The sequence below is a fragment of the Helianthus annuus genome, chromosome 9, assembly GCF_002127325.2.
Source record: "Helianthus annuus cultivar XRQ/B chromosome 9, HanXRQr2.0-SUNRISE, whole genome shotgun sequence".
Classification (NCBI taxonomy): Eukaryota; Viridiplantae; Streptophyta; class Magnoliopsida; order Asterales; family Asteraceae; genus Helianthus; species Helianthus annuus.
The window spans coordinates 6,334,660-6,350,265 of record NC_035441.2 but is presented as its reverse complement, the minus strand read 5'-3'; positions in this window follow the sequence as shown (position 1 = coordinate 6,350,265).

Here is a 15,606-nt window from a genome sequence, read left to right as displayed (position 1 = left end):
GTAGCTATCTCTCAAGACATCTGGCATCAAAGGCTCGGCCATCCAGGCCCAGCTATTTTACAAACTTTAAAAACTTCTTGTTCAATTTCTTGTGGTTCTTTAAACAATAAAGTGTGTCGTGCTTGTATTTTTGGGAAACATACTAGACTTCCTTTTGTTACATCTAATACAAGTACTCGTTTGCCATTTGATCTAGTTCACAGTGATGTTTGGACTTCTCCCATTATTTCTAATGGGGGACACCGTTACTATGTCTTATTTTTAGACGATTACACCAATTTTTTATGGACATACCCTATAGCCCACAAATCCGATGTATATGCCATGTTCACTAAATTTACTACCTTCATTCAAACCCAATTTGGCACCAAAATTAAACAATTTCAATGTGACAACGGACGTGAATACGCCAATAACCAGTTTCATACGTTTTGCACCACCCATGGCATGCACTTCCGTTTTTCTTGCCCGCATACCTCCTCACAAAATGGTAAAGCCGAACGAAAAATACGCACTAACAATAATCTAATGCGTACCGTTTTGGCCCACTCTTCAACCCCAAACACTTATTGGCATCATGCCCTTGAAACCGCAACATATTTATTAAATATTATTCCAAGCAAAACACTTAATTTTCAAACCCCTACCCAACGCCTATACAATTGCTTGCCATCTTACGACCACTTACGTGTGTTCGCGTGTATTTGCTACCCCCTTATACCTCATACGACCATACACAAACTTGCCTATCGTTCCTACCCATGCGTATTCCTCGGCTATCCTTCGAACCATAGAGGGTACAAATGCCTTGACCTCAAGTCTCGAACCATTACCATCAACCGTCATGTTCTTTTTGACGAGACCATATTTCCTTTTTCCAAACCTCACAAACACACAACTCATTCCTACCAATTCCTTGATACCCCTATACACCCTTATCTTCGCCAACCTACCCACCCAACAGACCCACCTGCTTCACCTCCAACCACTCCCTTGGCCCAAACACAACCCACACCCACCCATACGGCCCACCCTCCACAACCCACACCCACCCCTACGGCCCAACCTCACCTTTCTTGTCCCACAGCCCACACCAGCCCCTCACATATCACCCCCCCCCCTCCGGCCCAAACTAACCCCTCAGCCCACTCATTGTCTGATGCATCGTTTCCCAGCCCACTACCTTCATCTCCTAGCCCAACAACGCACCCACCACCACCCGTTCCACCCCATCGCACCATACAAACCCGTGCCATGTCTAGTATTTCCAAACCCAAACAAATTTACAACCTCTCCTCGACCTACATTGCACCTATACCTAAAAATCCCACTGTTGCCTTATCTACCCCGGAATGGTTCAATGCCATGCAAACCGAATTTAATGCTTTAAGTAAAAATAAGACTTGGGAACTTGTCCCGAGACATCCTGATATGCATATTATTCGTAGCATGTGGCTTTTTCGTCATAAATACAGGTCCGATGGCACGTTAGATCGATACAAGGCACGGCTTGTGTGTGATGGTCGAAATCAGGAAGTGGGTATTGATTGCGGGGAAACTTTTAGTCCGGTTGTTAAACCGGCCACTATTCGGACAGTCTTAACGTTGGCGTTGTCACAGTCCTGGCCCATTCATCAACTCGATGTTACAAACGCTTTCTTTCATGGAAATCTTACGGAGACTGTATACATGTATCAACCTATGGGGTTTCGCCATCGCGACTATCCAGACCACGTGTGTCGTCTCAAGAAGTCTCTTTACGGGCTTAAATTGTCACACCCCAACCAATGGCGGAAACATCGGGATGAGACGAAGTGTGAAGATTGCTCGAGACATCATAACGCTAATAATTGTGACAAGTATTTAAATAATCATTTCATTTCTAAAGAATCAAGTACAAGGTTTTGAAACAAAATACAACAACATGAATAATAAAATAATACAATACGTATACAATTCTTTTTAAGTGTGTATCTAAGCATCCTACTAGATTCCATGCATCGTCAACATTCACCTGTAACATGTTAAAATAAAGTTCAATGCAAAAGCAAAGGCGAGTATACAAGTTTGGTACGTATATAACAAAAGATAAGTGTTAAACAATTCCAAGTGGCAAGCTCTTGATACAAGATAAACATTAAAATTGGCATGTGTCAACCCATATCAAACCAAATGTTGAAACGCAATATGCTCATGACATAACCACAAGTTTACGGGTGGGTCGTTAATCCTATAGCGCTACATATGTCACGGTTAGGCTCGCACGAAGTTAATGATAAGTTCAACACATAAGTATCACCCAAGTTTAAAGTATCAAGTAATCAAATAAGCATGCGTGTAATAGGAATGTTTATGTATTATGATAAAGTTTGTGTGTAAGTTTATAAATAACATGTTACACCCCAAAAAGTGGTAAACGAAAAAAGGGGTCGAGTATACTCACAAGGGTTGCATATGCTTTCCGATTATCCAATTGTTGACGAGTAGAGATTTAGAGTCCGAATGTATAAGGGTTAAAGTTCAAGTATGTTTAGAGTCGAGATTCGGTGTTTAAAACAACATAAAAATAAGATATGAGAATAACATGGAAAATAATCATTTAGTACATATGATGCTTGTTCTTGACACTAGGAAACTCGAAGGAGTTTAGATGTTTTCATGGAACAAGGTTCCATTAGAATCGTGACAAGTTATCATAGTCTAGGATGATGTAATCTAGTACCCCGACATATGAACACTAGTTCATCATCAAAGATTCGATTATTCGAATAATATGTTTAGGTTATATAATATATGTCCAATAGTTCAAGCATGAGGTAGAAGATTAAAATCTTCATTTTGGTACCTCTAAATGTCATAGAAATCATGTAGGAGGTAGGAAGATCAAGTCTTCCATTTAGGCACCTCTATGTGTTCACCACTACACTTGATGTAAAAACAACCAAGGAGGGTCATGAACATACAATAAAGAATAAGAAATATACACACTAACTAAGAAAAATCATCAAATCATGTGAGGATTGTATGTTTGGACAACCCAAGTTGTTCCATAATCACTCATGTATCAAAGACAAAGTTTGACATGACTTGTGGGTTAAAAACCCTAAACAAAACACCAAGTTTATGAGGTTTAATCCTCTGATTTTTAAGTGTCTCAACCTTGTTTTTAAGCCTAACCAACCACTAAAGTGTTGTAAGCATTAGGATATAGGTTTGAGATGAGATAGACTCAAGTTTGGTAAGAAATAACAAGGATTTCATGAAAACAAAAACAATCAGTGGGCTTTGGATCCTTTTTGCCGGAGTTCCAGGGACTTATTTACTGTGAAAACCCATGGAAACGTAGATAAGGTCAATACAAAGTAGTAGGAAAAAGAATCGAGTGAATCGGATAAGAATTCAGTGAGTTATGCTCATTTTCGTGAAGGGGTGTCAATCTGCTCGAACCGTTGCTTTCAGCTACGGTTTGGAGGATGTTTTGAGAGTTTTTAGTGTTGCAAAAGTGGTAGGGAGGCTGGTTATAAGTGGTATTTATAGGGGGAAGGATTAGGGTTTCGATGGTTGGGCTTTGGAAGTGTTTAGAAGGGGTTACACCTTGAAACTAGCCCACAAAACCCAACTATATGGGGCTGAATTTTGCTGAATTGGGGCTGCCATATTTCTTTATTTTTTTTTATTTTTTTAAACATTATAATGAGTAATTTTGTTAATTAAGTTGTGTAATAATATGCAACAATGTTTCCCCTAACTTGTAACAAGGTAAAATATGAAATAAAACATGATTTAACTAGGTAAAAAGTGTAATGTACAAGTATGTAACATGTTTGTAAGTGACAAGTATATGTCACATATTAGATGATTAACCGTTGTATAAATAAGCATATTATTAGGGGTTTTTAGGTATCAACAATTTAAGGACAAGCATGGACATGCATCGTGAATAAGTATCGTATAAGTATGAATTACAAATAAGGATTCGATGTACAATGAATTCGAACGTATGAACATGTATGAATATGTAGATGGTGAATTTAAAGAAATACGAATTTTATTTATGATCCAAGTCTCGGATTTTACAACGAAAGGACGACTACAATAATACAAGATTTCCAAAAATAGCATTACAAGGCGAGCTTTCTAATTATGGAAAGTATGAAAAAGCAGGGCGTTACAGTCTCCCCTCCTTTAGGAAATTTCGTCCCGAAATTTATTCAAGAGGAAGGCCTTGGAGAAAAAGCATTTTGGCTAAAAGAATCGAGACTTGGGAGTTTTGAAACGTTTAGAAAAGTACGAAATTTTGAAGAACGATAGGATAGGAATTTGTTTGACTAAAATGAAATGAGGCGTTTAAGCATAGGTAAAACGTGTATGCGTGCGCATAGGCAAAGGAGTTTAAATAAGTTTGAATGTCCCATAATGGAGAGGTATCTTTAAAATATGATATCCAAGAAGTATAACTTTCGTATAATGCGTTTAGTATTTTGATGAAAAGTGTGGTAGTTTGCATGGGGAGTCTAAAGGATAGTATAAAAATCACATTTTCGTAAAAATTGTTTATTGAGAGTCACGAAAAGATTTGGTACTTTGAATAACGCGTTAAAGGTATACTAAGTACATTTACATAAGAATAAAGAATAGGAAGACGGTTTTAAAGGTAATGAGATAAGTTAGGATTTGAATGTTTAAACAAGCTTGATTGCGAACGGGGTTCATATGAAAGAAAGGATAATGGAGAATAATAGGAGTATGGGGTGAAAAATTGACACTAAATGAATGCAAGTATATGAATGATATAAGTATTAGATAGACGAAAGTAGCGTGTTAAAGATGAAGTCTCGTCATGGATAATCGGATATAATGCGTTTGTGAGTTATTTAAAGTTTGTATTAGGTCAAAGGGTCTGCAAAACACTGAATTTCTCATGGCACGTTTTACGACAGTTTGGTAACATGGTGAAACACTTATATATAGGAACTACCAGCGGCGTATCCACCATGTTTTGACCATGTCACGTCTGTCTCGTATTCAGTGTCAGGTTACGTTTCGTGTCTTACCATACACTGTAGTACACTCTATGGTTCTCATACGCCTATCACTATAATCCCGTGTGCACCCGCGATTATTCTGATCGTCGCATGATTTGCATAGCTTGTACTAGTTGTGTATGAATCAGGGTATACATAAAAAGAATAAGAATGTGTACGTATAAGAATATAGTATGTAAGCAATTCCATGCTTAAGTATGTATGGGACCCACGCAAGCGAATCCCTCGGATTACGCTCGTGTATAGGTATGAATATATGAATCATGAGTATAAGCAAAATTATGAGCATAAGTATAAGTTTAAGTATGAATATACACGTAAGTATGGGTATCAAACGTACGAGTAGTATGAGTATACGTGTAAGCATGAAACGTATAAATATAATTATAAGCATCAAACGCATGAGTACAAGTATGAATACGATTATAAGTATAAGCACAAAATGTGTTGTTATGAATATGAGTGAGAGTGTGAGTACAAATACTAATGATTACGTATATAGTATTAATTGAAACATAACAAAGTTACGTATGTAAGAGTGCTCAAAAGGTTGAGCATGTAAATACGAACGATATAAGTGAAATTATCACGATGAAGCGACAAAAACGTGTATGATGAAATGCATGTATAGTTGTTTAAACGAAACGTTGAGTTTATTGAATCAAATTTAGATTGAGCTTGGTTTAAAAGGTAGACTATAGTTTGCATATGTAAGAGGATATAAAGTACTTATTGGTCATGCATGTCGTATTTTGTAATGAATGGAAATGCTACCTTTGTTTTAAAAGAGTTTACGAAATCCGAAGATGGTCGGTCCCCATGAAGTCTTCTTGCCCACATGTTTTGGAAAATAGGTGTAGGAAAAGGTCTTCAAAAAAGTAAGTTCATTTCATCAAAACAAGAAATTTTGGAGTTTTTGTGAATACGTTGATCCTTGGAAAAGGGATTTATCAAAGGTCTTAGTGTTCATTTTAAAGGGTTTTGACAAATGGTTCGTTGATGTTGGAAATATTCTTTGGTAAAACGATGTCATAATATCTATAAGATCCTATAAGTAATTGAGAAAGGTTGGTTTGGTTTCAATTAAGAATGGAAGTCTCTAGTATGACGATATAATGTGAGCAAGTTTTAGTGATTAAGTCGAATATGAAGTTCATGGGCAAGGGTTTCGTTGGACCGATTTAATTGATAGGTAGCATTTCGTAAGATTTTGGAGTTCGAGTAATAAAACATTTTAAGACATGATTAAGAATCTCGTGTATATGAGTTGAGTGAAAATAGATTGTAGAATAAGAAGTACGTTTGATAAAACAATGTATTTTGAAATCGGTATGAGTGGGTATTTTGAATAATGATAAACAATTTGGGTATAAAATATGATCGAGTTTGCATGATAAGATATTTTGAAGAGGCGTTTTGGTAACGATCACCTAGGTAAGGGAATCACCCCTAACTCGTTGGTGATGTCATTTTTTTTTAAGAAAAGGGGAGTGGAGTTAATCGTCAAGGTAAGGAAATCACTCCAATCTTAATGATATGTCTCCACTCGTCGTTACAAGGAATATGAATTTAAATTATATGAAATCATTCATATATATAAATGTATGGAAAAGGTTCGATATGTTGTGTGTGTGAAAAGAGAAATCGAAAGTAAACTCGAGTTTGAAAGATTGCATTGTATAAATAAATAATAGAAACACATGTTTGATCAAAATTTGGATGGTTCCAAAACGAAACTTTGACTAACCAAAGTGATCGAAAAGTCTTTTGAATTTGAGGAGCATGCTTTGGCCTAATAGGTAAAATACTCTCGCCGACAAGTCGGTTAACGGTATTTACCCTTCCGGTTACTACATGTCCCAAATCAATGGAAATTTCGAGAATTGGCGGGATTTAAAAAAAATATCAAGGAGTGGAACTAGTCGCTAAGGTGCGGGTTTCACCCCTAACTTGACGATTTCGTATCCTACGTGTGGTTGGTACTCGTCGGGTCAAAATTTAGTTTCGACATGTTGACAAGGGTCCACTAGAATTTGAAATTTGAGATTTACCATTAAGATGTGGATTTCACTCCTAGCTTAATGGCGATATCTCGTGCAAAAAGAAGAATAGATAGATTGAGAGTCGTTCACCAAATTGTGGGTTTCACGCCTATTTTGGTGAATTCGTCTCATTTGTATAATGCGAGTGTTTACGGATTTAGAATAGTCGAGTAAAATGCATGAGGGAAAGAGTATGTTAAAGGAATAAACAAACAAATTTAAACGCACAATGAAGCATATTAAGAATAGCACATAATGAATGGGACAATAAAACATGTATTAGCACATAATAAAGCAAATATAGCATGCCAAGTGTTAACACGTAAGCGACATATATGCTTAAAAGATCAAAAGAGAATGAATAAGAACAAATAGGGTAGCATGCAAGTAGTTTCAAGTAAAACATAAGAATAAAGCTCTAAAACTATAGACTAGGCTAAAGCATTCCTACTTTCCCTAATTCCCTATAGTTATGGATCTGATACCAATCTGTCACACCCCAACCAATGGCGGAAACATCGGGATGAGACGAAGTGTGAAGATTGCTCAAGACATCATAACGCTAATAATTGTGACAAGTATTTAAATAATCATTACATTTCATTTCTAAAGAATCAAGTACAAGGTTTTGAAACAAAATACAACAACATGAATAATAAAATAATACAATACGTATACAATTCTTTTTAAGTGTGTATCTAAGCATCCTACTAGATTCCATGCATCGTCAACATTCACCTGTAACATGTTAAAATAAAGTTCAATGCAAAAGCAAAGGCGAGTATACAAGTTTGGTACGTATATAGCAAAAGATAAGTGTTAAACAATTCCAAGTGGCAAGCTCTTGATACAAGATAAACATTAAAATCTGCATGTGTCAACCCATATCAAACCAAATGTTGAAACGCAATATGCTCATGACATAACCACAAGTTTACGGGTGGGTCGTTAATCCTATAGCGCTACATATGTCACGGTTAGGCTCGTACGAAGTTAATGATAAGTTCAACACATAAGTATCACCCAAGTTTAAAGTATCAAGTAATCAAATAAGCATGCGTGTAATAGGAATGTTTATGTATTATGATAAAGTTTGTGTGTAAGTTTATAAATAACATGTTACACCCCAAAAAGTGGTAAACGAAAAAAGGGGTCGAGTATACTCACAAGGCTTGCATATGCTTTCCGATTATCCAATTGTTGACGAGTAGAGATTTAGAGTCCGAATGTGTAAGGGTTAAAGTTCAAGTATGTTTAGAGTCGAGATTCGGTGTTTAAAACAACATAAAAATAAGATATGAGAATAACATGGAAAATAATCATTTAGTACATATGATGCTTGTTCTTGACACTAGGAAACTCGAAGGAGTTTAGATGTTTTCATGGAACAAGGTTCCATTAGAATCGTGACAAGTTATCATAGTCTAGGATGATGTAATCTAGTACCCCGACATATGAACACTAGTTCATCATCAAAGATTCGATTATTCGAATAATATGTTTAGGTTATATAATATATGTCCAATAGTTCAAGCATGAGGTAGAAGATTAAAATCTTTATTTTGGTACCTCTAAATGTCATAGAAATCATGTAGGAGGTAGGAAGATCAAGTCTTCCATTTAGGCACCTCTATGTGTTCACCACTACACTTGATGTAAAAACAACCAAGGAGGGTCATGAACATACAATAAAGAATAAGAAATATACACACTAACTAAGAGAAATCATCAAATCATGTGAGGATTGTATGTTTGGACAACCCAAGTTGTTCCATAATCAGTCATGTATCAAAGATAAAGTTTGACATGACTTGTGGGTTAAAAACCCTAAACAAAACACCAAGTTTATGAGGTTTAATCCTCTGATTTTTAAGTGTCTCAACCTTGTTTTTAAGCCTAACCAACCACTAAAGTGTTGTAAGCAGTAGGATATAGGTTTGAGATGAGATAGACTCAAGTTTGGTAAGAAATAACAAGGATTTCATGAAAACAAAAACAATCAGTGGGCTTTGGACCCTTTTTGCCGGAGTTCCAGGGACTTATTTACTGTGAAAAACCCATGGAAACGTAGATAAGGTCAATACAAAGTAGTAGGAAAAAGAATCGAGTGAATCGGATAAGAATTCAGTGAGTTATGCTCATTTTCGTGAAGGGGTGTCAATCTGCTCGAACCGTTGCTTTCAGCTACGGTTTGGAGGATGTTTTGAGAGTTTTTAGTGTTGCAAAAGTGGTAGGGAGGCTGGTAATAAGTGGTTTTATATGGGGAAGGATTAGGGTTTCGATGGTTGGGCTTTGGAAGTGTTTAGAAGGGGTTACACCTTGAAACTAGCCCACAAAACCCAACTATATGGGGCTGAATTTTGCTGAATTGGGGCTGCCATATTTCTTTATTTTTTTTATTTTTTTAAACATTATAATGAGTAATTTTGTTAATTAAGTTGTGTAATAATATGCAACAATGTTTCCCCTAACTTGTAACAAGGTAAAATATGAAATAAAACATGATTTAACTAGGTAAAAAGTGTAATGTACAAGTATGTAACATGTTTGTAAGTGACAAGTATATGTCACATATTAGATGATTAACCGTTGTATAAATAAGCATATTATTAGGGGTTTTTAGGTATCAACAATTTAAGGACAAGCATGGACATGCATCGTGAATAAGTATCGTATAAGTATGAATTACAAATAAGGATTCGATGTACAATGAATTCGAACGTATGAACATGTATGAATATGTAGATGGTGAATTTAAAGAAATACGAATTTTATTTATGATCCAAGTCTCGGATTTTACAACGAAAGGACGACTACAATAATACAAGATTTCCAAAAATAGCATTACAAGGCGAGCTTTCTAATTATGGAAAGTATGAAAAAGCAGGGCGTTACAGTCTCCCCTCCTTTAGGAAATTTCGTCCCGAAATTTATTCAAGAGGAAGGCCTTGGAGAAAAAGCATTTTGGCTAAAAGAATCGAGACTTGGGAGTTTTGAAACGTTTAGAAAAGTACGAAATTTTGAAGAACGATAGGATAGGAATTTGTTTGACTAAAATGAAATGAGGCGTTTAAGCATAGGTAAAACGTGTATGCGTGCGCATAGGCAAAGGAGTTTAAATAAGTTTGAATGTCCCATAATGGAGAGGTATCTTTAAAATATGATATCCAAGAAGTATAACTTTCGTATAATGCGTTTAGTATTTTGATGAAAAGTGTGGTAGTTTGCATGGGGAGTCTAAAGGATAGTATAAAAATCACATTTTCGTAAAAATTGTTTATTAGAGTAACGAAAAGATTTGGTACTTTGAATAACGCGTTAAAGGTATACTAAGTACATTTACATAAGAATAAACAATAGGAAGACGGTTTTAAAGGTAATGAGATAAGTTAGGATTTGAATGTTTAAACAAGCTTGATTGCGAACGGGGTTCATATGAAAGAAAGGATAATGGAGAATAATAGGAGTATGGGGTGAACAATTGACACTAAATGAATGCAAGTATATGAATGATATAAGTATTAGATAGACGAAAGTAGCGTGTTAAAGATGAAGTCTCGTCATGGATAATCGGATATAATGCGTTTGTGAGTTATTTAAAGTTTGTATTAGGTCAAAGGGTCTGCAAAATACTGAATTTCTCATGGCACGTTTTACGACAGTTTGGTAACATGGTGAAACACTTATATATAGGAACTACCAGCGGCGTATCCACCATGTTTTGACCATGTCACGTCTGTCTCGTATTCAGTGTCAGGTTACGTTCCGTGTCTTACCATACACTGTAGTACACTCTATGGTTCTCATACGCCTATCACTATAATCCCGTGTGCACCCGCGATTATTCTGATCGTCGCATGATTTGCATAGCTTGTACTAGTTGTGTATGAATCAGGGTATACATAAAAAGAATAAGAATGTGTACGTATAAGAATATAGTATGTAAGCAATTCCATGCTTAAGTATGTATGGGACCCACGCAAGCGAATCCCTCGGATTACGCTCGCGTATAGGTATGAATATATGAATCATGAGTATAAGCAAAATTATGAGCATAAGTATAAGTTTAAGTATGAATATACACGTAAGTATGGGTATCAAACGTACGAGTAGTATGAGTATACGTGTAAGCATGAAACGTATAAATATAATTATAAGCATCAAACGCATGAGTACAAGTATGAATACGATTATAAGTATAAGCACAAAATGTGTTGTTATGAATATGAGTGAGAGTGTGAGTACAAATACTAATGATTACGTATATAGTATTAATTGAAACATAACAAAGTTACGTATGTAAGAGTGCTCAAAAGGTTGAGCATGTAAATACGAACGATATAAGTGAAATTGTCGCGATGAAGCGACAAAAACGTGTATGATGATATGCATGTATAGTTGTTTAAACGAAACGTTGAGTTTATTGAATCAAATTTAGATTGAGCTTGGTTTAAAAGGTAGACTATAGTTTGCATATGTAAGAGGATATAAAGTACTTATTGGTCATGCATGTCGTATTTTGTAATGAATGGAAATGCTACCTTTGTTTTAAAAGAGTTTACGAAATCCGAAGATGGTCGGTCCCCATGAAGTCTTCTTGCCCACGTGTTTTGGAAAATAGGTGTAGGAAAAGGTCTTCAAAAAAGTAAGTTTATTTCATCAAAACAAGAAATTTTGGAGTTTTTGTGAATACCTAGATCCTTGGAAAAGGGATTTATCAAAGGTCTTAGTGTTCATTTTAAAGGGTTTTGACAAATGGTTCGTTGATGTTGGAAATATTCTTTGGTAAAACGATGTCATAATATCTATAAGATCCTATAAGTAATTGAGAAAGGTTGGTTTGGTTTCAATTAAGAATGGAAGTCTCTAGTATGACGATATAATGTGAGCAAGTTTTAGTGATTAACTCGAATATGAAGTTCATGGGCAAGGGTTTCGTTGGACCGATTTAATTGATAGGTAGCATTTTGTAAGGTTTTGGAGTTCGAGTAATAAAACATTTTAAGACATGATTAAGAATCTCGTGTATATGAGTTGAGTGAAAATAGATTGTAGAATAAGAAGTACGTTTGATAAAACAATGTATTTTGAAATCGGTATGAGTGGGTATTTTGAATAATGATAAACAATTTGGGTATAAAATATGATCGAGTTTGCATGATAAGATATTTTGAAGAGGCGTTTTTGTAACGATCACCTAGGTAAGGGAATCACCCCTAACTCGTTGGTGATGTCGTTTTTTTTTAAGAAAAGGGGAGTGGAGTTAATCGTCAAGGTAAGGAAATCACTCCAATCTTAATGATATGTCTCCACTCGTCGTTACAAGGAATATGAATTTAAATTATATGAAATCATTCATATATATAAATGTATGGAAAAGGTTCGATATGTTGTGTGTGTGAAAAGAGAAATCGAAAGTAAACTCGAGTTTGAAAGATTGCATCGTATAAATAAATAATAGAAACACATGTTTGATCAAAATTTGGATGGTTCCAAAACGGAACTTTGACTAACCAAAGTGTTCGAAAAGTCTTTTGAATTTGAGGAGCATGCTTTGGCCTAATAGGTAAAATACTCTCGCCGACAAGTCGGTTAACGGTATTTACCCTTCCGGTTACTACATGTCCCAAATCAATGGAAATTTCGAGACTTGGCGGGATTTAAAAAAAATATCAAGGAGTGGAACTAGTCGCTAAGGTGCGGGTTTCACCCCTAACTTGACGATTTCGTATCCTACGTGTGGTTGGTACTCGTCGGGTCAAAATTTAGTTTCGACATCTTGACAAGGGTCCACTAGAATTTGAAATTTGAGATTTACCATTAAGATGTGGATTTCACTCCTAGCTTAATGGCGATATCTCGTGCAAAAAGAAGAATAGATAGATTGAGAGTCGTTCACCAAATTGTGGGTTTCACGCCTATTTTGGTGAATTCGTCTCATTTGTATAATGCGAGTGTTTACGGATTTAGAATAGTCGAGTAAAATGCATGAGGGAAAGAGTATGTTAAAGGAATAAACAAACAAATTTAAACGCACAATGAAGCATATTAAGAATAGCACATAATGAGTGGGACAATAAAACATGTATTAGCACATAATAAAGCAAATATAGCATGCCAAGTGTTAACACATAAGCGACATATATGCTTAAAAGATCAAAAGAGAATGAATAAGAACAAATAGGGTAGCATGCAAGTAGTTTCAAGTAAAACATAAGAATAAAGCTCTAAAACTATAGACTAGGCTAAAGCATTCCTACTTTCCCTAATTCCCTATAGTTATGGATCTGATACCAATCTGTCACACCCCAACCAATGGCGGAAACATCGGGATGAGACGAAGTGTGAAGATTGCTCAAGACATCATAACGCTAATAATTGTGACAAGTATTTAAATAATCATTTCATTTCATTTCTAAAGAATCAAGTACAAGGTTTTGAAACAAAATACAACAACATGAATAATAAAATAATACAATACGTATACAATTCTTTTTAAGTGTGTATCTAAGCATCCTACTAGATTCCATGCATCGTCAACATTCACCTGTAACATGTTAAAATAAAGTTCAATGCAAAAGCAAAGGCGAGTATACAAGTTTGGTACGTATATAACAAAAGATAAGTGTTAAACAATTCCAAGTGGCAAGCTCTTGATACAAGATAAACATTAAAATTGGCATGTGTCAACCCATATCAAACCAAATGTTGAAACGCAATATGCTCATGACATAACCACAAGTTTACGGGTGGGTCGTTAATCCTATAGCGCTACATATGTCACGGTTAGGCTCGTACGAAGTTAATGATAAGTTCAACACATAAGTATCACCCAAGTTTAAAGTATCAAGTAATCAAATAAGCATGCGTGTAATAGGAATGTTTATGTATTATGATAAAGTTTGTGTGTAAGTTTATAAATAACATGTTACACCCCAAAAAGTGGTAAACGAAAAAAGGGGTCAAGTATACTCACAAGGCTTGCATATGCTTTCCGATTATCCAATTGTTGACGAGTAGAGATTTAGAGTCCGAATGTATAAGGGTTAAAGTTCAAGTATGTTTAGAGTCGAGATTCGGTGTTTAAAACAACATAAAAATAAGATATGAGAATAACATGGAAAATAATCATTTAGTACATATGATGCTTGTTCTTGACACTAGGAAACTCGAAGGAGTTTAGATGTTTTCATGGAACAAGGTTCCATTAGAATCGTGACAAGTTATCATAGTCTAGGATGATGTAATCTAGTACCCCCGACATATGAACACTAGTTCATCATCAAAGATTCGATTATTCGAATAATATGTTAAGGTTATATAATATATGTCCAATAGTTCAAGCATGAGGTAGAAGATTAAAATCTTCATTTTGGTACCTCTAAATGTCATAGAAATCATGTAGGAGGTAGGAAGATCAAGTCTTCCATTTAGGCACCTCTATGTGTTCACCACTACACTTGATGTAAAAACAACCAAGGAGGGTCATGAACATACAATAAAGAATAAGAAATATACACACTAACTAAGAGAAATCATCAAATCATGTGAGGATTGTATGTTTGGACAACCCAAGTTGTTCCATAATCAGTCATGTATCAAAGATAAAATTTGACATGACTTGTGGGTTAAAAACCCTAAACAAAACACCAAGTTTATGAGGTTTAATCCTCTGATTTTTAAGTGTCTCAACCTTGTTTTTAAGCCTAACCAACCACTAAAGTGTTGTAAGCATTAGGACATAGGTTTGAGATGAGATAGACTCAAGTTTGGTAAGAAATAATAAGGATTTCATGAAAACAAAAACAATCAGTGGGCTTTGGATCCTTTTTGCCGGAGTTCCAGGGACTTATTTATTGTTAAAAACTCATGGAAACGTAGATAAAGTCAATACAAAGTAGTAGGAAAAAGAATCGAGTGAATCGGATAAGAATTCAGTGAGTTATGCTCATTTTCGTGAAGGGGTGTCAATTTATTTGTAAATTTATTTATTTACTGAATAAGGTTTCTAGATGGTAGATAATAAAGGTGCTAAAAATTGGGTCAATTTATTTAAGGATTTGCATTAATCGCTACGTTGGCTAGCATATAAAGATCTGCACATACTATACATAATTAGTCAGATACTAAAACACATAATCGTAAAATAGCAATTAAAAATTCCTAAGTATTTCTCAGTTACTTTAATAGGCTAAAATCAATAGTAAGCTTAAATCAGTGGCTCTGATACCACCTTTTTCTGTCACGGCCCTTGACCCGGTTTGACCCGTTTCAGGAGCCGCGGGACAGAAATCCCGTGGTATTCAATTTAGGTGACAGCGGAAGTCTTTTTAAAACAGGATCTTTCAATTATTTAAAACTGCCCGTTTATATAATCTAGGGATAAAACCCAATAATTTACAATAAGATGATTTCACTAGGAAATCTTTATTTTACAAAGCATGTTTCTTTATTTATTTACATTGAGCCACTTTTCTAAGCTTGAAGTGCTTCACGGCACTTTTCTTGGATCACAACAG